Genomic DNA, 21436 nt, shown 5'->3' with positions numbered 1-21436 from the left:
CCAAATTTCAAACTCTACTATAAAGCCATAGTAATCAAAACAGCTTGGTATTGGCATAAGAACAGACCTCAGGACCAATGGAATAGAATTGTAAACCCAGAAATGAACCTACAGATCTATAGCCATCTGATCTTCGATAAGGGAGCTAAAACAATAGAAGGGAAGAAAGACAGCCTCTTCAGTAAATGGTGCTGGCAAAATTGGTTAACTACATGTAGAAAACTAAAGCTAGATCCTTATATATCACCCTGCACCAGAATCAACTCCAAATGGATCAAAGACCTTGAAGTCAAAGCAGATACTCTGAAAACATTACAGGATGGAATAGGAGAAACCCTAGGTCTCCTTGGCTCAGGCCGAAATTTTTTTTTTTTTAAGAAGACAACTTAATGTTTATTAAAATTGAGTATTCACAGTACTACTAAAGGCAGCTTTTAAATTACTCAATATATACAATGAGGTATATGGAAAATGATGTAGGTACAGAAGGCTCTCTAATTCTGCAAATTCTTTTTGCTGTCTTTGGCAAATATATGTAAGAGATGTGCCTATCTTCAGACTCTGATTTGTTAGCACTATATAAATAATCCCCTTATTACGGTATTTGATGGGAAAGACAGTAGAGATAAACAGATAAAAACAATAATTATTTACATAGCCTTATTTAATGATTATTAATATCCCTAGTGAAAACATAGGACTTCTACCAGTTAAACAGCATTCTAGCAAGAACAAATACATCATCACACAGATACTGTTAAACGAAGATCCTCTTTGTACACACAAATTCATGAACAGGCCTGGATGGCAGTCCATATTGCTCATTTATTATGGATGGATTTCCCATTTTACAAACAAAGCTCTCATTGTGGTTTGAGAATATTTTTTGTATGTATTTTCTGACCCCACAGAAGGCCGAAATTTTTTGAATAGAGACCCGGAAACACAACAAATCAAAGAAAGGTTGGACAAATGGGATTGCATAAAGTTGCAGAGCTTCTGCAGGGCAAATGACATAGCTAGCAAGATCAATAGAAAGCCCACCGATTGGGAGAAGATCTTTACTAGCCATACAACGGACAAGGGTCTCATATCTAAAATATACTTGGAACTCAAAAAATTAAACCCCCAACAACAAATCCTCAAAGAAACAACTGCTCAATAAATAAGTGGGAGAAAGACTTAAAGAGAAACTTCTCTGAAGAAGAAAGAAGGATGGCCAAAAGACACATGAAGAAATGTTCAACATCCCTAGCCATAAAAGAAATGCAAATTCAAACAACATTGAGATATCACCTCACCCCAGTTAGAACGGCAAAAATCAAGAACTCTAACAACAACAGATGCTGGAGGGGATGTGGACAGAAAGGAACCTTACTTCATTGTTGGTGGGAATGTAAACTTGTTCAACCACTTTGGAAAGCAGTATGGAGGTTCCTCAAAAGACTTCACATAGAACTCCCCTATGACCCAGCAATCCCACTTTTGGGCATTTACACAAATGTTTACAAACAAGACCACACTAAAGCTACCAGCACAACTATGTTTATTGCAGCATTATTTACCATAGCTAAGATATGGAACCAACCCAGATGCCCCTCAGTAGATGAATGGATCAAGAAAATGTGGTATATGTTCACAATGGAATTCTATGCCTCCATCAGAAAGAATGACATTGCCCCATTTGTTAGGAAATGGAAAAACTTGGAAAAAATTATATTCAGTGAAGTAAGCCAGGCCCAAAGAAACATAGGTCCCATGGTTTCCCTTATTTGCAATATCTAGTATATGTATGAGTCAAGCGGAAAAGTTCAAAAAAGTTGATGTTAAGCGAAAGCAACACCTAGAGAACTAGTGAAATAATTTTTCTTTCTTGCGATTGTTTCTAACATATTTATAAGATGATTTCTTTGTTGCTTTGTATGTCCCTCCCTCTTGTTATAACCCCTCTTTTCACTATATGTTTTGTTGTTATAATTTGGGGTGTGGAAGGGAAAAAAGAAATTGTTTAAATAGGGATACAAGTGGACCCATTGCAACAATGAGATGTACAAGACCTTATGTCGAAAAATGAACTTTACAATATTGGTGAGGGGGTTGGGATGGGGGAAAGGGAAATGGGAGGGCAGAGATGGTAAGGGGATACAAAGGAGGAGGTAACAATGCTTGATAAGAAATGTATTCATTACCTTGCTCATGTAATTGTAACCCCTCTGTATGGAATTTTCACAATGAAAAAACATTAATAATAACCAAAAATGAAACAATTACAGGATAAATTATTTTTGAGGCTCTGGCTTCCATTCTCAACATAAATAGAAAAAGCAGGAAGTAGCACTGTGTCTCAAGTGGTACAGTTCTACTCTTGAGCTGAATTGCTCAGCGACTATGCCCAGGCCCAGAGTTCAAGTTGCATGACTAAAAAAAAAAAATGGAAAGAACCATTTCTTCCTTAGCCACAAACATAAGGGTGCTCTTTAAAGATTTTTGTAATTGAAAAATTCTCATTGTACAAATGAGTTAATGCAATTTCAAAAGGAAAGTCTAGAAAGTCAAGAAAAGCTCAATAATCAAATTCAAAATCTAGTTCTTACTTTTTAATGCAACAGTCTCTCTCATGTCTCTCATGGGTAGCTTCTATTCTAATTTACTTGGGAGTCCCAAGAGAATACAACTCAGTTTCAAATAACTCAAAGAACATCACTCCTGTTATATTACTAAGCTACATTACATCTGAGGCCTAGTGACCACATGAAATCACCAACTTTACTCGGGATGACTTCTGCCCTTGGGCAATAATAACTAGACTCCTTCACTGGTCTGAGACACCAAGATACTTCAAGAGACATAAGCCCCTCCTCTTATCAGACTTGCCAACCCAGAAAAACACCTGTTCTCAATATATGCTTAGCCATGAGTGGCTCACCCCTCTCATCTCTCAGCAATCTTCTCTTTTCCCTCAGAAAGATGAAAAGTAGTTCGAAAGTCTCTTCAACTCTTGTACAAAACATACCTATAGCATGAGATTCTCAGCATTGAGAAGGATGTCGTAACTACACCTGCCTTCATACTGCTGGTTCACCTTCTGAAACTTCTCAACCCTTTCTTCAATGATACTGCTGTCTGCTGTCTGTAGAACTGTTTTCCATCAGCACCAGCTATCCACACAGCTCCTTATAGTCTTCATTCAACAGGATCCATGAACTGAGTGTCTTCAATCTCCTCTTTTAGTTTTCTTTTTGTCGGTTGTGGGGCTTGAACTCTGACCCTGGGTACTGTCCTTCAATTCTTCAGTTCAAGGCTAGCGCTCTACCACTTGAGCCACAGTGCCAGTTTTTGGCTTTTTCTGTTTATATGTCTGTGAGGAATTGAACCCTGGGACTCATGCATCTGAAGCAAGTACTATACCACTGAGCCACCTTCTGAGCCCCCTTCAATCTCCTCTTTGCTGATAGTCACCTGCATGGAAAAATGCAATTGGATATTTAAAATTGCCAACAAAAAGTGCCCTTCCCTCCAATTAATGGATTGTTAATTCAGTTTTGTTAGCATCTTGAAGGACTTACATCTTTTTCTTCCTCTTAGAAACCTAAGGTTTAGCATGATCAGATATACTTTTGCTGAAGTAACAAATTTAGGTGGCCAACAGATCCTTTACTCATTTCACATCTATTACTAGCAGGTTACATCAAACATAAACAAGAAAGGCTTAATAAATTAAGCACCACATAAAATTCTTCTGCAAATATTCTATCTGTTCCTGTGCCAACATCATGTCCTTCTCTGGAATATGTGGCTCAGGTTGGCCTTCATAGTTGGAAGTTCTTTCAAATGCAGAGTCCTGTGAACCAACGACTTCTCTAGTTCCTACATTTAAACACAAAAAAGAGGGTTTATTTTTTTAAAACCTTCAATACAAGCTGCTGCTTTTCCCCACACCTAACCTAATCTTTGATTAAACTCAATGGGAGGGGCCCAGCCAAGGAGAGGGATCTTAGAAATGAGAAACAGCCTTAGTCTCCTGAAGACCTACCTAGGTGGTCAGCTTCAACCTGAGTTGCTCTCAAAACAACATTGATTTCTTCAACTCCCCTTATCATTGCCTCAAGTACGTCTTTCATGTTTCTATAACTCACTGTTATTTAACATATAGATCAACACTCCAACTTAGTGGATAGTGAAGTTAAATAATTACTTGAAATTTAATTATCTTATATTTATAAGGTTATACAAAGTGAAACCTCATTCTAAACTGAGAAATGCATTCTTGCTAAAGTAGTCATTGCATAATCATTTCTCTTCTACTGGAGTTATTGTTTGGCTTTTTATTTTTATTTTTGTTTTCCATGAAGCTTGAACTTTGGGCCTGGCCCCTGTACCTGTGCTTCTTTGAGCTCAAGGCTAGCTCTCTATCACTTGAGCCATAGGGTCACTTCCACTTATTTTTGAGTAGCTTATTGAAAAGTCTCAAGAACCACTATCCTCAATTCTCAAGTTCCTGAGTAGTTAATATTACAGGCATGAGCCAAGCCACTAGCACCTGCCTTGGGCTAACGTTCTAAATGAAATTGTGTAAGAAAAAAATTGTCTGTTAGTAAGGATCAGTAAAAAATTCCCTCTGGCTTTGGAAACATTTTTTCTTGGTTTGTGTATTTTTCTTGCTGGTGGCAATCAAATTCAGAATTTCATGCAAACTAGGCATACTATCACTAGTCATACCTGGAGTTATTTTGTGTTCTATTTATTTTAATTTTGGGGGCTGATTCTGGGACTTGAACTCGGGGTCTGGGCACTGTCCCTAAGCATTTTTGCTTAAGGTTACTACTATGCCACTAAAGCTACAGCTGTGTTTCCAACTTTTTGATTGTTAATTGGAGATAAGCCACATAGATTTTTCTCCCTTGGGTCAGCTTTGAACAAAGATTCTTAAACTTCAGCCTCTTGACTGGCTAGGATTATAGACTTGAGCCACTAGCATACACTTATGTCTTTAAAAAATATCCATTAGTAACAATAATAAATGACTTATTATTACTACAGGATCACACCTACAATGCTACCTACTTGAGAGGCTGAGATCTGTAGATCATGGTGTAAATACATCATGGTTAGACAATTCAAAGTTCATTAATTTTTGTATGTGCTGGCCCTAAGGATTGAGGGCTTCAATTCAAAGCTTGAGCACTATTTTTGAGCCATAGTACCACTTCCAGGTTTTTCATAGTAGTTTTTCAAAGTAGTTCATAGGACTACTGGACTTTTCTGCCCAGGCTGGCTTTGAACTGCCATTTGTATCCTCCTGAGTAGGATTTAACCAGAAAAGCCACACTGAAGGTGCATACATGCTGAAATGGTAAATGCTAACCTTGGCTGGAAAAAGTTAAGAGGATTCAAGCCCCAGTATTGGCACATATACACTTATATGCATGCATGTGCATACACACACACACACACACACACACACACACACACACACACACACACACAAAAACCAGACTCCTATACCAAGTACCCCAGGATGAAAAAAAGGTAAAAATAACAAATTATAAGATGGATGATTATTTTAAGTAGCTTCAATAGTTACTAACATGGCTATATTGTGGCTTAGGTGGTAGAATGCTTTCCTCCCATACACCAGTTCAATTCCCCATGTTGTTCAAACCAAACCAAACGAACAAAAACACACCAAGAAGCATATCCTACAAAAGATATATAATACTATGTAACAAACATTAATTATTAAAAATAACTGAAAAACAGCTAAATACAGCTATGTCAAAATCATGCATGGGGGGCTGAGAAGGTGGCTCAGTGGTAGAGCACTTGTCTTGCATGCTTGAGGCCCTGGGTTCGATTGCCCAGCACCACATAAGCAAAAAGAAAAAAGCCAGAAGTAACTCTGTGGCTCAAGTGGCAGAGCACTAGCCTTGAGCTGAAGAGCTGAGGGACAGTGCCCAGGCCCAGAGTTCAGGCCCCATGACCGGACCCAAAAAAAAAAATCATTCATGGGAATACTCAATATCTAAAGAATGTATTGTTTTCTATCAAATCAATCTATAAATTGAATGCAATTTTCTGAGAAGTCTTATCAGGACTTTTTATAGTTTCAGGCTGGATAGCTTAGGAAAAATGAGACCTGGAAAATGACATCTAGGAACTCTGATAGAAACAATACATTTAGAAACATACATGCACTATCTTCTTTGCTTCTAACTCAGGGTGCGTTCATCATCTTAAGGATAAGCATCTGTTCTATGGCAAAAATATACGCATTCTTTCCTGTAAGAAATACACTAAAGGGGCCGCGAAGGTGGCTCAGTGTTAGAGTGCTTGCCTTGCATGCATGAGGCCATGGGTTCGATTACTCAACACCACATAAGAAAAAAGAAAAAAGCCAGAAGTGGCGCTGGGGCTCAAGTGGTAGAACACTAGCCTTGAGCTGAAGAGCTGAGGGACCGCGCCCAGGCCCAAAGTTCAGGCCCCATGACTGGACCCTCCCCCCGAAAAAAAGAAATACACTAAAGACTGTATCACCAAATAACCAAGAACTCAGATGGTGTAACCCCAGAGTGATTAAGAGCAAAGATAAACACCTATATATATCGCTTTATGACAGGACTTGCTTTTATTATATAAATGCCCCTGATGTCAAAGAGCTCTTTGCGTCTACTGTTAAGAGCACTCACACTCTGAGTGTGCCTCTGTCTTTCTGTTTATCTGCTTATCTGTTTGTTTGCTTGCTAACTCAATAAAGTATTGCCAAGTTTTCTTACCATGGTGACTACTCTGCAAATGTTTATTCTGTGACCAAGGACCCTAAGTCAAGAGTTCCTACTTATAGAGGGAAACTTCCCCAAACCTCACCTGGACCCAGTGACTGTTGTTCCTCAAAGTTATGAGGTGAGTTGCTGAGTGGTAGAGTGCTTGCCTTAAATGCAAGAGACTCGGTGTTTGGTCCCCACTAACAGAGGAGAGGAAGGATTTCTAAAGATCAAAAGACACAAAGAATATGAAAGAACAATTTTGGGGACACACCATAACTCAAAATGAGGATTTGTTACACTAAAGCCTAGTAATCAAGACAATCTGGTATTACAGCTGAAGAAAAAGTATTACATAGGGTAGAGAACTGAGAACAAGCCTATGTAGAATCCTGAGATTTGACATTAGACTATTCAATAAATAGCTATTTGGATGAGCTAGCTATTTATATGGAATAAGATACAAAATAGACCTTAACTTAAAGCCGTAGCAAACAATTCCTAAAAACAAAGGTAGAAAGCAACACTTAAAAGCTTTAAGAATGAAATAAGAGTGCATTTTAAGAATGGAGATTTTCCCCAAGGAAATGAATACAAAGGTAGGAAAATATCAATAAGTTTACATTACAGCAACACCTTTGGTTGAGTAAGTAACATCAAAAAAAAATATAAACATCCTCTCTTAAGACTGAAGACATTTAAATAGTATGTATTCAACAAAGGAACATTTCAATCAAGAAGATGACAGATAGGATACATGATATTGAATAAAATATCTGAGCATGCAATTCACAAGAAAAGGCATATGTGATGTGGCAAGATTTATGAAAAATATTCTGTCAGGAACAATAAAGAGATACCACACTTGTCAGACTAGGGAAAAGTTAAAAATATACTGGACAATACCAAATGATTGGAGAAGGATTATATAAGAATATATGTGGATATGGATACAAACTTTATCATTATGCAAACTGCATATAGAGGAGTAAAAGTTATCAAACACCACTGACTAAAATTCATGAAGAAAATGTTCATACATAATATGAAGGACATCACATTTAATATGCACTGTCATAAGTATTTGTGATGATTTTTAGTACACTGGAAAATTTTTCAAGGAAGAAAAAAGGGGGTAAGAAGCCTTAATAAGGACCCTCATTTGTGAAATAACTTCAAGTACCCCACTACTTACTAGTTCGTAATGTTTTCTTTTTTGTTTTGCAATTCAGTTCCCACAGGGCAAGGGCAGGAGAGGAACAGCTTCCTTTGAATTGGGGTCATCTGCAAATGGTACCTGCATCTAGGACAACACAAATCATGAAGCTAGAGGTTTGCAAGATTAAGAAAAACAGGCTAATGCCCATGACCTCTTTGTGGAAGGGGAAGCACTGGATGGGGTGAGCAACAGTATCCCCTGCTCAGGACTCATAATCCCAGTATATAGGCTATAGTTGGGAAGGGTGGTGGACATACTCCAAGCTCCAATGTGCCATCTCTTCTGCCCTCTAGAGCCCACCCTTAGTCCAACTGGCACCACATAGGCACAATCATGTGTCCACATTCCATGAATGGGTTCCCATAGAATGGCAGGGTGGGAGCAATCTTTACATGAAAATGGATATATCTCAGATGGCACTGTCTCTGAGGCTGACAAATCATGAATAAAGAGTTCCTTTACATGATCAAGAAGAGGTCCTCACTATGAAGTCACTGTACAAGGTAAACGACTAGTTAGGGAGGTAGCAACATACCCAGATCCAAGTTAATAACCCCAAGCTACAAAGGCATTACAGGGGTATGGACACAGGGCCTGGCCCAATATGCCCACAATCAGGCCTATCTGGCATCATGTATGTGCCCTCTTATGAAAGTGTGTACTGGCGCATAGGCCTATCAGAAGGGACCAGCAAGACAGTAGTCCACATGGTGAAGAACAAGCTACCAGGCACGACCTCTCTTTAGCAGTAGTAAGCACTATTTAGGAAGGTGGGCAGCACCTCAAGTTCCAGGCGTATAAGCCGGTCTCCACAGGCCTGTGAAAGGGATGTTTTACAGTCTCCAACCCCAGCCTTTTTCTCTTGGGTCCAAAAACACCTAGGACCTATCTAATTTAAAAATAAGTTAAGTGCTTTCATGGGAACATGTGTATACACATGCACAAAATCCCTGACCCATGATTTCATTTTCACAGGACAGAGGAGGGAATGGAATCACTTACTTTGAATTGAAGGCCTCCCAAGGCTACACTGAAATTAGCCAGCTAAGGAAAAAGGACAAGCTATGGCTTCCCTTCTTCTGGATCCAATATATTGCACAAAAAGGCCACTCTGGCACCACATTTGTGCCCTCCTGTGAATGTGTATACACACATGCATAACCCATATCACAACTGGATTCCCACAGTTCCAACCGGGAGTGGAACCACTTACTGAGAAGGACATAGGCACATATAGCTGCACCTGGGCTGACTCATACCAAGAAGCCAGAGGTCCCAAAGTGAAGAAAAACTGGCCGCCTTGTATGGCTTCCCTGTAACAGGATAAGCCCTGGTTAGAAAGTGCAGCACCATGCCAAACTCCAGCCCCATAATCCCAAGCAGCACAGGCCATACTCTGCAAGGGAGACATGAAAGACCTACTCTCTAAGCCTTGGGCTGGCATCAGCACCCAAGTGGGAAAATCTTGCCACAGGTCCTTGTGTTCCACAAACTGGTGTATACACAAGCACAATGATATACTCACTCAACCCCACACAAATATTCAGTTACCACAAAGGGAGAGTGGTCCTATTTGCCTAGAAACTAGGGCATCTGGAATGGCACTGTCACCTGGGCCTTCAGAGAAGGACCTGCAAGATGTTAGTCCAAAAGGGAAAGAAAAGGGCTTTGGGTATGCTCTCCCTGTAGGAGGAGGAGTGTAGAGAGCTGGGAGAGGCCGCACCTGGAAGATGGTGCCAGCTTCTGCCCTCCGCCTTCCCGATGGCGAGTGCTCTCTGTGGTAAACAACTCCTGATATGGCTAAGGCAAAGAATCTGGCTTGCTTCCGCGCACCTGAACCTATTGGCGGTTCCCACGTGGCGTATCAGGGTTGGCTACCCAGTGGGTACTTAAGGCTGTGGGGAATTCTCCCCGGGGTTGGGGTCAGAAGATTACAAAAAGGTCCTGAATAAACTGCAGAGAGAAGAGTCCGGTGTCGCGTCTTCCTTGCTGGTCGAGGCGGTAGCGACACGTGGTGGCCCGTACGGGGACTCAGCCATAACCCCAATGAGGACTCAGAACTCTCTGTGGTCAGGGTGGTGCACCGGTAAGTCCCCAGGTAAAAGGGGAATCCGCGACAAAAGCGGGGGTAAGTCCCCAGGTAAAAGGGGAATCCGCCACAAGAGCGGGGGGGATTTTTGCTCTTCTCGGTAGATAAAGAGAGAGTGAGAACCCGGGGCTAGTCAATAGAGTAGCCAAAAGTGAAAGTAAAAGTTTGTTTACCAGCTTTAAATGTTTAAAACATGGGCGCTTCTTTTTCGCACCCAATTTTTTTGGCTCTCAATGAGCTACTGCACTCAAAAAAGTTAAAAATAAAAAAGAGTACTTTAGAGAGATTTTTGAATGAATGTGACACCGTTGCCCCATGGTTCGCTGTCTCTGGAAGCCTCACGGTGGCCTCTTGGGAGAAACTAGTGAGGGACCTAGATTTTGCCTCTGAACAAGGAACGCTTAAGAGCGGAGTGAGACCAATATGGAAACTGATAAGAGGCTGTCTCGAGGACCAGCGTTGCAGTGAGGCGGTAGAGAATGGTCAGGCCGCCTTAGAAATGCTGCAGGAAGAAAGATCAGAAAGGGCAGACAGCGAAAAGGAGGAGAGCGGGGGGGGGGGTCATACCCTGATTTTGCCGAACTAGAGACCTCTGAGTCTACAGACTCAGAGGAACTACAATCACTCATAGAACAAATAGAAAAAACAAAGATAAGAAAGAGGAGGAAAGGGAAGGAGAGAGAGGACCCAGATAAAGACGAATGCATGCCTTCCGTGCACCGTCCCACACCTTCGGCCCCTCTGCTCTATGCGGAGGACCCTGGAAGTGGCAGCCCCGGCTGTTCTTTCAGCCCAGGCATGTGGAAAGCGGTCAGAACCGAGTTACATCTAGCCTGTCCAATATTTCAGGATCCACAGGGACAGCGGTATCATGAACCCTTAGATTTTAAGGTTATAAAATCTTTAGCTGAGTCTGTGCGGACATATGGAATCACAGCCTCCTTTACTGTAGCCCAGGTGGAGGCCCTAAACAGACACTGCATGACACCCGGTGATTGGAGTGGGCTCGCACGAGCTTGGTTGAGCCCAGGTCAGTATTTAGATTGGAAGGCCTTTTTGATTGAATTTGCTAGTGAAGAGGCTGCAGCCAATCAGGCTGCGGGGAACCCAGCTTGGGACAGAGATATGCTGCTTGGACAGGGGAGATTCGCCAATCAGCAGATAGGCTACCCGGTTCAAGTTTATGAACAAATCAATAAAATTGGCATAAAGGCATGGAAGGCCTTACCAAATAAAGGCGAAGTGAGTGGCAATCTCACCAAAATCCTGCAGGGCTCTATGGAGCCGTTTTTGGACTTTGTTGCTCGTATGGTCGAGGCCGCTGGCAGAATTTTTGGTGACCCAGACACAGCCATGCCATTAATTAAACAGCTTGTTTACGAGCAGTGTACTAAGGAATGCAGAGCCGCCATAACCCCATATAAGAATAGGGGACTAGTTTGCAGAGAGCTGGGCGGACCACTAACTAATGCTGGATTAGCTGCTGCTGTGGTGCAATTAACCCAGAAGAATGGGGCTGGGAAGGTGGCTCAGTGGTAGAGCGTTTGCCTTGCATGCCTGAGGCCCTGGGTTCGATTCCTCAGCACCACATAAGCAAGAAGAGAAAAAAGCCGGAAGTGGCGCTGTAGCTCAAGTGGTAAGAGTGCTAGCCTTGAGCTGAAGAGCTAAGGGACAGCGCCCAGGCCCAGAGTTCAGGCCCAGGAAAAAACCTATTCAAAAAACGCTGCAAATTTGTCTAAACAGTTGTCTAGTTATCTTTTAGGTAATTGAACTGGGGAGTTCGACAGCCTGATGGAACAGCTCAGGGTTGCCATCGTCATGGTGAACTCGACCCGAGTGGATGCCGGATTGGCGGAGGGGTTATCTTCATGGATCTCCGCTGCTATGATTCATCTCAAGGAGGGGGCGGGTTTGGGAGCCCTGATAGGCCTTCTGGTGTTAGCCTCCTTGGTATGTCTGTGGTGCATTTGCCAAATTAGAGGTTCTCAGCGTCGCAGTGCAGCCATGATTATCCAAGCCTTTACAGTCATTGGAGCAGGTCAGTCCCCCTAAGCGTGGCTTGCCACCCTAAAACAATGAACACAGATTGCAAAGCCAAAGTACTGCAGTCGAGAGGCATGAGTTTTGCCCTCGAGGAGAGCATGTTTGATTGCACACGGGTTCGATTCGCCTTTTCCCGTCCTTGTGAAAAACGAATCAATGGACAGGCTGAGTCATCCCTAGAGAAGGTGCCCTCTGGGAGAAGGCTTGTATGCAGTCCTTGCAATTGCACAACAGGGATCAGACCTCTGTTCTCATCTGTGTTCTTTAAACAAAAAAGGGGGAACTGTAGAGAGCTGGGAGAGGCCGCACCTGGAAGATGGTGCCAGCTTCCGCCCTCCGCCTTCCCGATGGCGAGTGCTCTCTGTGGTAAACAACTCCTGATATGGCTAAGGCAAAGAATCTGGCTTGCTTCCGCGCACCTGAACCTATTGGCGGTTCCCACGTGGCGTATCAGGGTTGGCTACCCAGTGGGTACTTAAGGCTGTGGGGAATTCTCCCCGGGGTTGGGGTCAGAAGATTACAAAAAGGTCCTGAATAAACTGCAGAGAGAAGAGTCCGGTGTCGCGTCTTCCTTGCTGGTCGAGGCGGTAGCGACACGTGGTGGCCCGTACGGGGACTCAGCCATAACCCCAATGAGGACTCAGAACTCTCTGTGGTCAGGGTGGTGCACCGGTAAGTCCCCAGGTAAAAGGGGAATCCGCGACAAAAGCGGGGGTAAGTCCCCAGGTAAAAGGGGAATCCGCCACAAGAGCGGGGGGGATTTTTGCTCTTCTCGGTAGATAAAGAGAGAGTGAGAACCCGGGGCTAGTCAATAGAGTAGCCAAAAGTGAAAGTAAAAGTTTGTTTACCAGCTTTAAATGTTTAAAACATGGGCGCTTCTTTTTCGCACCCAATTTTTTTGGCTCTCAATGAGCTACTGCACTCAAAAAAGTTAAAAATAAAAAAGAGTACTTTAGAGAGATTTTTGAATGAATGTGACACCGTTGCCCCATGGTTCGCTGTCTCTGGAAGCCTCACGGTGGCCTCTTGGGAGAAACTAGTGAGGGACCTAGATTTTGCCTCTGAACAAGGAACGCTTAAGAGCGGAGTGAGACCAATATGGAAACTGATAAGAGGCTGTCTCGAGGACCAGCGTTGCAGTGAGGCGGTAGAGAATGGTCAGGCCGCCTTAGAAATGCTGCAGGAAGAAAGATCAGAAAGGGCAGACAGCGAAAAGGAGGAGAGCGGGGGGGGTCATACCCTGATTTTGCCGAACTAGAGACCTCTGAGTCTACAGACTCAGAGGAACTACAATCACTCATAGAACAAATAGAAAAAACAAAGATAAGAAAGAGGAGGAAAGGGAAGGAGAGAGAGGACCCAGATAAAGACGAATGCATGCCTTCCGTGCACCGTCCCACACCTTCGGCCCCTCTGCTCTATGCGGAGGACCCTGGAAGTGGCAGCCCCGGCTGTTCTTTCAGCCCAGGCATGTGGAAAGCGGTCAGAACCGAGTTACATCTAGCCTGTCCAATATTTCAGGATCCACAGGGACAGCGGTATCATGAACCCTTAGATTTTAAGGTTATAAAATCTTTAGCTGAGTCTGTGCGGACATATGGAATCACAGCCTCCTTTACTGTAGCCCAGGTGGAGGCCCTAAACAGACACTGCATGACACCCGGTGATTGGAGTGGGCTCGCACGAGCTTGGTTGAGCCCAGGTCAGTATTTAGATTGGAAGGCCTTTTTGATTGAATTTGCTAGTGAAGAGGCTGCAGCCAATCAGGCTGCGGGGAACCCAGCTTGGGACAGAGATATGCTGCTTGGACAGGGGAGATTCGCCAATCAGCAGATAGGCTACCCGGTTCAAGTTTATGAACAAATCAATAAAATTGGCATAAAGGCATGGAAGGCCTTACCAAATAAAGGCGAAGTGAGTGGCAATCTCACCAAAATCCTGCAGGGCTCTATGGAGCCGTTTTTGGACTTTGTTGCTCGTATGGTCGAGGCCGCTGGCAGAATTTTTGGTGACCCAGACACAGCCATGCCATTAATTAAACAGCTTGTTTACGAGCAGTGTACTAAGGAATGCAGAGCCGCCATAACCCCATATAAGAATAGGGGACTAGTTTGCAGAGAGCTGGGCGGACCACTAACTAATGCTGGATTAGCTGCTGCTGTGGTGCAATTAACCCAGAAGAATGGGGCTGGGAAGGTGGCTCAGTGGTAGAGCGTTTGCCTTGCATGCCTGAGGCCCTGGGTTCGATTCCTCAGCACCACATAAGCAAGAAGAGAAAAAAGCCGGAAGTGGCGCTGTAGCTCAAGTGGTAAGAGTGCTAGCCTTGAGCTGAAGAGCTAAGGGACAGCGCCCAGGCCCAGAGTTCAGGCCCAGGAAAAAACCTATTCAAAAAACGCTGCAAATTTGTCTAAACAGTTGTCTAGTTATCTTTTAGGTAATTGAACTGGGGAGTTCGACAGCCTGATGGAACAGCTCAGGGTTGCCATCGTCATGGTGAACTCGACCCGAGTGGATGCCGGATTGGCGGAGGGGTTATCTTCATGGATCTCCGCTGCTATGATTCATCTCAAGGAGGGGGCGGGTTTGGGAGCCCTGATAGGCCTTCTGGTGTTAGCCTCCTTGGTATGTCTGTGGTGCATTTGCCAAATTAGAGGTTCTCAGCGTCGCAGTGCAGCCATGATTATCCAAGCCTTTACAGTCATTGGAGCAGGTCAGTCCCCCTAAGCGTGGCTTGCCACCCTAAAACAATGAACACAGATTGCAAAGCCAAAGTACTGCAGTCGAGAGGCATGAGTTTTGCCCTCGAGGAGAGCATGTTTGATTGCACACGGGTTCGATTCGCCTTTTCCCGTCCTTGTGAAAAACGAATCAATGGACAGGCTGAGTCATCCCTAGAGAAGGTGCCCTCTGGGAGAAGGCTTGTATGCAGTCCTTGCAATTGCACAACAGGGATCAGACCTCTGTTCTCATCTGTGTTCTTTAAACAAAAAAGGGGGAACTGTAGAGAGCTGGGAGAGGCCGCACCTGGAAGATGGTGCCAGCTTCCGCCCTCCGCCTTCCCGATGGCGAGTGCTCTCTGTGGTAAACAACTCCTGATATGGCTAAGGCAAAGAATCTGGCTTGCTTCCGCGCACCTGAACCTATTGGCGGTTCCCACGTGGCGTATCAGGGTTGGCTACCCAGTGGGTACTTAAGGCTGTGGGGAATTCTCCCCGGGGTTGGGGTCAGAAGATTACAAAAAGGTCCTGAATAAACTGCAGAGAGAAGAGTCCGGTGTCGCGTCTTCCTTGCTGGTCGAGGCGGTAGCGACAGAGGAGCACTGGTTGTGGAGGGTGGATGCATGCCCACTTCGAATCCCACACCCTGGGCTATACAGGACACAGCTAAATAGCAAAACAGGATAGCTTGTAGTCAAGGAATCTCCAAGTCTTCTTTCACTTGGGTACTATAATATATAGTACACAACCAGTCAAATCTGACACTATGTACATGCCTTAGTGTGAATGTGTGTACATACATGCACAACTGCTCACCAGTGATTTGGTTCCCACAGTGTGGCAGGAAAGGTCTAACATAAAATGAAATGGGGGGCATGTGGGATGGCATCTGCTGTGGCGTGGCACAGATCAGGAATTTAGATTTCCTTAAGGTAAACAAGAGGCTCTCAATCATGTATTCACTTTAGCAGGTGAAGCACTAGTTAGGGAATATGTTGGAAACATCCCCTGATCCAGACCAATAATCCTAGGATACACAGGCATATGCTGGGTAGGTATGTGGGGCCACTGGAGCACCGTGTATGTACATTACTTCAAATGTCTGCAAACCCTCTCACACTTGACTCTTTTGGCATAGAGGATGAGTAGGATGAACTTACTTCAAATCACAGGTATCCAGGATGGCACCCACAACTGGGCCCTCAGGACCACGAAGAGGTCATGAAGCTGAAGTTAAAGGAGCCCTTGGGTATGACTGCCCTGTTAAGAGGTGAAACACTGGTTGAGAAGGGTATCAGTATCTGCAGCTCCAAGCCCATAACCTCAGCCTACACAAGTCATAGCCTGGGAGGCATGAAAAACCATGCCTCGAATGAACATTAGATGCTACATGAATGAGAAAATTTCCATCCATCACAATCATAGCCATATAATGTATATTATCTAACTATTTGAAGTAGGTGGAACATGGGTTTTTCTTGTAATTTTCAAAAATATAAAAATTAAGATCTTTTTTGTTTTTGGTTTGTTTCTTTTTTTTCTTTTGTTTTATCTTGTTTTGTTTTGTTTTTGTGCCTGTCTTGGCACTTCAAATCAAGATCAAAGTGCTGTTCCAAAACCTCTCTGTGCTGAAGGTTAGCCCTGTACAACTTGAGCCACAGCAGTATTTCCAGCCTTCTCTGAGTAGTTTGTTGGAGATAAGAGTCTCATGAACTTTTCTGCCATGGCTGGCTTCAAACCACAATCCTCATTTCACAGCCTCCTGAGTAATTAGAATTACAGGCCTCATGGATATTTTTTTAAACAGTTGTACAATGTATCAATTGGTTTTTACAATGCCTCTTAGACTTTTTCATAGTTTCCATCGACTCTTCTAATCGATAAAAACCCCACCCATCCCCTTTCTTTCCTAGTTCCATTTTCACATATGTGCATTGAATCTTATGTTGTATTTTCCAAGCCATCTACTCCCTATTCCTTTGCCTCTTTCCATGTCTCCTTTAACACCTACCCAAGGACAAGATATGCTTCATCTTTTTTTGTGTGTGTGATTTTTTTAATATTATTTTATTAGAGAACATACTGTACAGAGGGGCTACAATTACATGGGCAGGATAATGCATACATTTCTTACCAAGCATTGCAGCCTCCTCCTTTGTTTACCTTTCACCTCCCTTCCCAGCCTCCCCCCTCCCCCCACCCAATTATACCCCCCTCCCCCCCAACACCGACATTATAAAGCTGGTTTTGACATGACATTTTGTACATCTCATTGTTGCAACAGGTCCACCTGAATCCTTAAACGACTTGTTTGTCCCCATCTCCTCCACATGTTATACTGACATCAAATATAGTGAAAGCGGGGGTTACACTGTGGGGGAGGGACATACAAAGCAACAAAGAAATAATCTTATAAATGCGTTAGAAACACATGCATGAAAGAAACAAAAACATTAAAATACATATTTAAGGTTTCATTTTCCTAACATCACATTATCTGACCTTTTCCGCTTGACTCATACCTATACTAGATATTGCAAATAAGGGAAACCATGGGACCTATGCTTCTTTGGGCCTGGCTTACTTCACTTAATATAATTTTTTCCAAACCTTTCCATTTCCTAACAAATGGGGAAATGTCATTCTTTCTGATGGAGGCATAGAATTCCATTGTGTATATATACCACATTTTCTTGATCCATTCATCTACTGAGGGGCATCTGGGTTGGTTCCATATCTTAGCTATGGTAAATAATGCTGCAATAAACATAGTTGTGCTGGTAGCTTTAGTGTGGTCTTGTTTGTAAACATTTGGGTAAATGCCCAAAAGTGGGATTGCTGGATCATAGGGGAGATCTATGTGAAGTCTTTTGAGGAACCTCCATACTGCTTTCCAAAGTGGTTGAACAAGTTTACATTCCCACCAACAATGAAGTAAGGTTCCTTTCTGTCCACATCCCCTCCAGCATCTGTTGTTGTTAGAGTTCTTGATTTTTGCTGTTCTAACTGGGGTGAGGTGATATCTCAATGTTGTTTTGATTTGCATTTCTTTTTTATTTTTTTTTAATTGTATTTTATTTTATTTGAGAACATACGGTACAGAGGGGCTACAATTACATGGGCAGGATAATGCATACATTTCTTACCAAGCATTGCAGCCTCCTCCTTTGTTTACCCTTCACTTCCCTTCCCCGCCTCGCCCCTCCCCACACACAATTTTACCCCCCTCCCCCCACTCAATTATACCCCCCTCCCCCCCCCACACCGACATTGTAAAGCTGGTTTTGACATGACATTTTGTACTTCTCATTGTTGCAACAGGTCCACCTGAATCCTTAAACGACTTGTTTGTCCCCATCTCCTCCACATGTTATACTGACATCAAATATAGTGAAAGCGGGGGTTACACTGTAGGGGAGGGACATACAAAGCAACAAAGAAATAATCTTATAAATGCGTTAGAAACACATGCATGAAAGAAACAAAAACATTAAAATACATATTTAAGGTTTCATTTTCCTAACATCACATTATCAGACCTTTTCCGCTTGACTCATACCTATACTAGATATTGCAAATAAGGGAAACCATGGGACCTATGCTTCTTTGGGCCAGGCTTACTTCACTTAATATAATTTTTTCCAAACCTTTCCATTTCCTAACAAATGGGGCAATGTCATTCTTTCTGATGGAGGCATAGAATTCCATTGTGTATATATACCACATTTTCTTGATCCATTCATCTACTGAGGGGCATCTGGGTTGGTTCCATATCTTAGCTATGGTAAATAATGCTGCAATAAACATAGTTGTGCTGTTGGCGTTAGTGTGGTCTTGTTTGTAAACATTTGGGTAAATGCCCAAAAGTGGGATTGCTGGATCATAGGGGAGCTCTATGTGAAGTCTTTTGAGGAACCTCCATACTGCTTTCCAAAGTGGTTGAACAAGTTTACATTCCCACCAACAATGAAGTAAGGTTCCTTTCTGTCCACATCCCCTCCAGCATCTGTTGTTGTTAGAGTTCTTGATTTTTGCTGTTCTAACTGGGGTGAGGTGATATCTCAATGTTGTTTTGATTTGCATTTCTTTTATGGCTAGGGATGTTGAACATTTCTTCATGTGTCTATTGGCCATCCTTCTTTCTTCTTCAGAGAAGCTTCTCTTTAAGTCTTTCGCCCACTTATTTATTGGGCAGTTGTTTCTTTGAAGATTTGTTGTTGGGTGGTTTAATTTTTTGAGTTCCAAGTATATTTTAGATATGAGACCCTTGTCCGTTGTATGGCTAGTAAAGGTCTTCTCCCAATCTGTGGGCTTTCTATTGATCTTGCTAGCTATGTCATTTGCCCTGCAGAAGCTCTGCAACTTTATGCAATCCCATTTGTCCCACCTTTCTTTGATTTGTTGTGTTTCTGGGTCTCTATTCAGAAAATTTCGGCCTGAGCAAAGGAAACCTAAGGTTTCTCCTATTCCATCCTGTAATGTTTTCAAAGTGTCTGCATTAACTTTGAGGTCTTTGATCCATTTGGAGTTGATTCTGGTGCAAGGTGATATATAAGGATCTAGCTTTAGTTTTCTACAAGTAGTTAACCAATTTTACCAGCACCATTTACTGAAGAGGCTGTCGTTCTTCCATTCTATTGTTTTAGCTCCCTTATCGAAGATTAGATGGCTATAGGTCTGTAGGTTCATTTCTGGGATTTCAATTCTATTCCATTGGTCCTGATGTCTGTTCTTATGCCAATACCAAGCTCTCTGGATAGTCATCTTGGCTTCCTGTAGTTCTTTTTTCCTTTCTGTCTTTTTTGACAGTTGTGGGGCTTGAACTCAGGACTTGTGCGCTGTCCCTGCGCCTCTTGTACTCAAGCCTTGTGCTCTGCCATTTGTGCCATAGCGCCACTTCTGGGTTTTGAGTGGTTAATTGGACATAAGAGTCTCACAAGGACTTTTCTGTCTGGGCTGGCTTCCAACTGAGGTCCTCAGATCTCAGCCTCCTGAGTAGTTAGAGCCATAGGACACTTATCTCACTTGTTAGGTTTGAAAAAAAGAGATAGCCGAGTAAAAACAGCACCATGCACATGCTATTCAGGTAAGGGGTAGTTTTATTCAGTAGACCTGCTGGGACCAGGCAAGGTTGGCACTCCACATGGCTGGGAAAGGCCTTGGAATGAGAGAGAGCTGGGAAAGAGAGGAAAGAGAGAGGAAAGAGCTAGAAAAGAGCAGAGAGAGCAGAGAGAGAGTAGAGAGAGAGTGTCTGGGCCTGGGCTAGGCCTTATCTAGGGTACGGGCAGAGAAAGGTGTGGACACATCAAATTCAGATATGACCTCAGTGGATGCAAATGTGACTTCTTCCAGGTGTCCCAGTTGCCTAGGTAACGCAGTTACTGGGTGGAGACTTTGCTGTGAGGAGTGTGGTGTCTGCTCACCATCCAGGAGCAGACCTTACAATATTAACAAAAAAAAAAAAAAAGATGAGCTATGGCTCAAATTGTAAAACTTCCATCCTAGAGGGGGGAAAAAGCCCAACACCTCAAGAAGACTGGCAGGTCAAGCCCTAGTATCACCATAAAAAAATGAAAACCAGGGCTGGGAAGGTGGCTCAGTGGTAGAGTGCCTGCTTGCTTTGGATGCATGAGGCCCTGGTTCGACTTCTCAACATCACATAAGCAGAAAAAAAAGCTGCAAGTGGTGTTGTGGCTCAAATGGTAGAGGACCAGGAGCTGAATTGCTGAGGGATAGCACCCAGGCCCAGAGTTCAAGCCCCATGACCAGCCAAAATAAATAAATAAATAAAAGCCAAATACAAAGAAATAAAAACAACCACCAAAAATAAAAAGGAAGAGTTGTGCACTGGCTAAAGATGTAGTGCCTGCTAACTTGGGGGGGGCGGAAGTGGGAGAAAACATGGACACTGGAGACTGGCCAGGCCACTTTGAAGCCCTGGGATTAACACAAAGAATAAAAACAACAACAAAAAGGCAGAAAGTGATCTTTGGCTCAAATAGACTATCAGCTTTAAATCAAAAACAAAAACTAAACAACACTGACCAGGCCCTGTGTTCAAGCCCTAGGTCCAGAACCAAAACATAAGAAAAACCTAGCCAGGTGCCAAAGGGTCACACCAGTAATCCTAGCTACTCATACTCAGGAGGCTGAGTTCTGTGGATCACAGTTTGATGCAAGGAAGGAAAGTCCGAGAAACATAATAGACTACTCAGAAAAAGCTGGAAGTGGTGCTGTGGCTGAAGTGGTAGAGTGTTAGCCTTGAGCAAAAGAAGCTCAGGGACAGGGCCCAGGCAGAAGAGTTCAAGCCCCAAGGTCAGCAAAAATGAACAAAGAAAAAAGAAAGTGAGTAATTAAGCTGTGGCTCAAGGTATGAAGCCTGCTAGCTTGGAGAAAAAAAGGTAAAAAATATAAACAAAAATATTAAAAAATTATTCCCAGAACCACATGCTCCAGTGCACTTTTCCCTACACCCTTAGTTTGCAGACAACCAGGCCAATGCCCCTGCTATACCCTGTATCTCTATGCCAAAAATTTCAATTATTTGAAAACTTCCTTCTGAGAATTGCCACATAGGGACCACATTGAGAATTATTGACCTCAAAAA

At 43.1% G+C, this 21436-nt stretch overlaps 1 long non-coding RNA gene across 5 annotated transcripts in view; it reads right to left on the bottom strand.

The window, feature by feature from the left end:
- Window positions 1–17967, bottom strand: part of LOC138807849 (uncharacterized) — a 46536-nt gene extending 28569 nt beyond the window's left edge. For 3 of the 5 annotated variants that reach the window (XR_011366295.1, XR_011366296.1, XR_011366298.1), the window contains exons 1-5: window positions 15990–17003; window positions 7957–8064; window positions 6865–6984; window positions 3567–3867; window positions 3014–3459 (exon numbers count right to left, since the gene is read on the bottom strand). This is a non-coding gene — a long non-coding RNA (uncharacterized lncRNA). Of the gene's footprint in view, window positions 1–3013; window positions 3460–3566; window positions 3868–6864; window positions 6985–7956; window positions 8065–9211; window positions 9258–15989; window positions 17004–17095 lie in introns of those variants that run through there. The other 2 variants (XR_011366297.1, XR_011366299.1) reach the window with 2 other exon arrangements.
- Between the last annotated feature and the right edge of the window lie 3469 nt (window positions 17968–21436).

Source organism: Dipodomys merriami, unplaced genomic scaffold (assembly GCF_024711535.1).
Source record: "Dipodomys merriami isolate MVZ:Mamm:240054 unplaced genomic scaffold, mDipMer1.0.p SCAF_437, whole genome shotgun sequence".
Classification (NCBI taxonomy): Eukaryota; Metazoa; Chordata; class Mammalia; order Rodentia; family Heteromyidae; genus Dipodomys; species Dipodomys merriami.
This window is presented reverse-complemented; position numbering and strand designations above follow the sequence as displayed.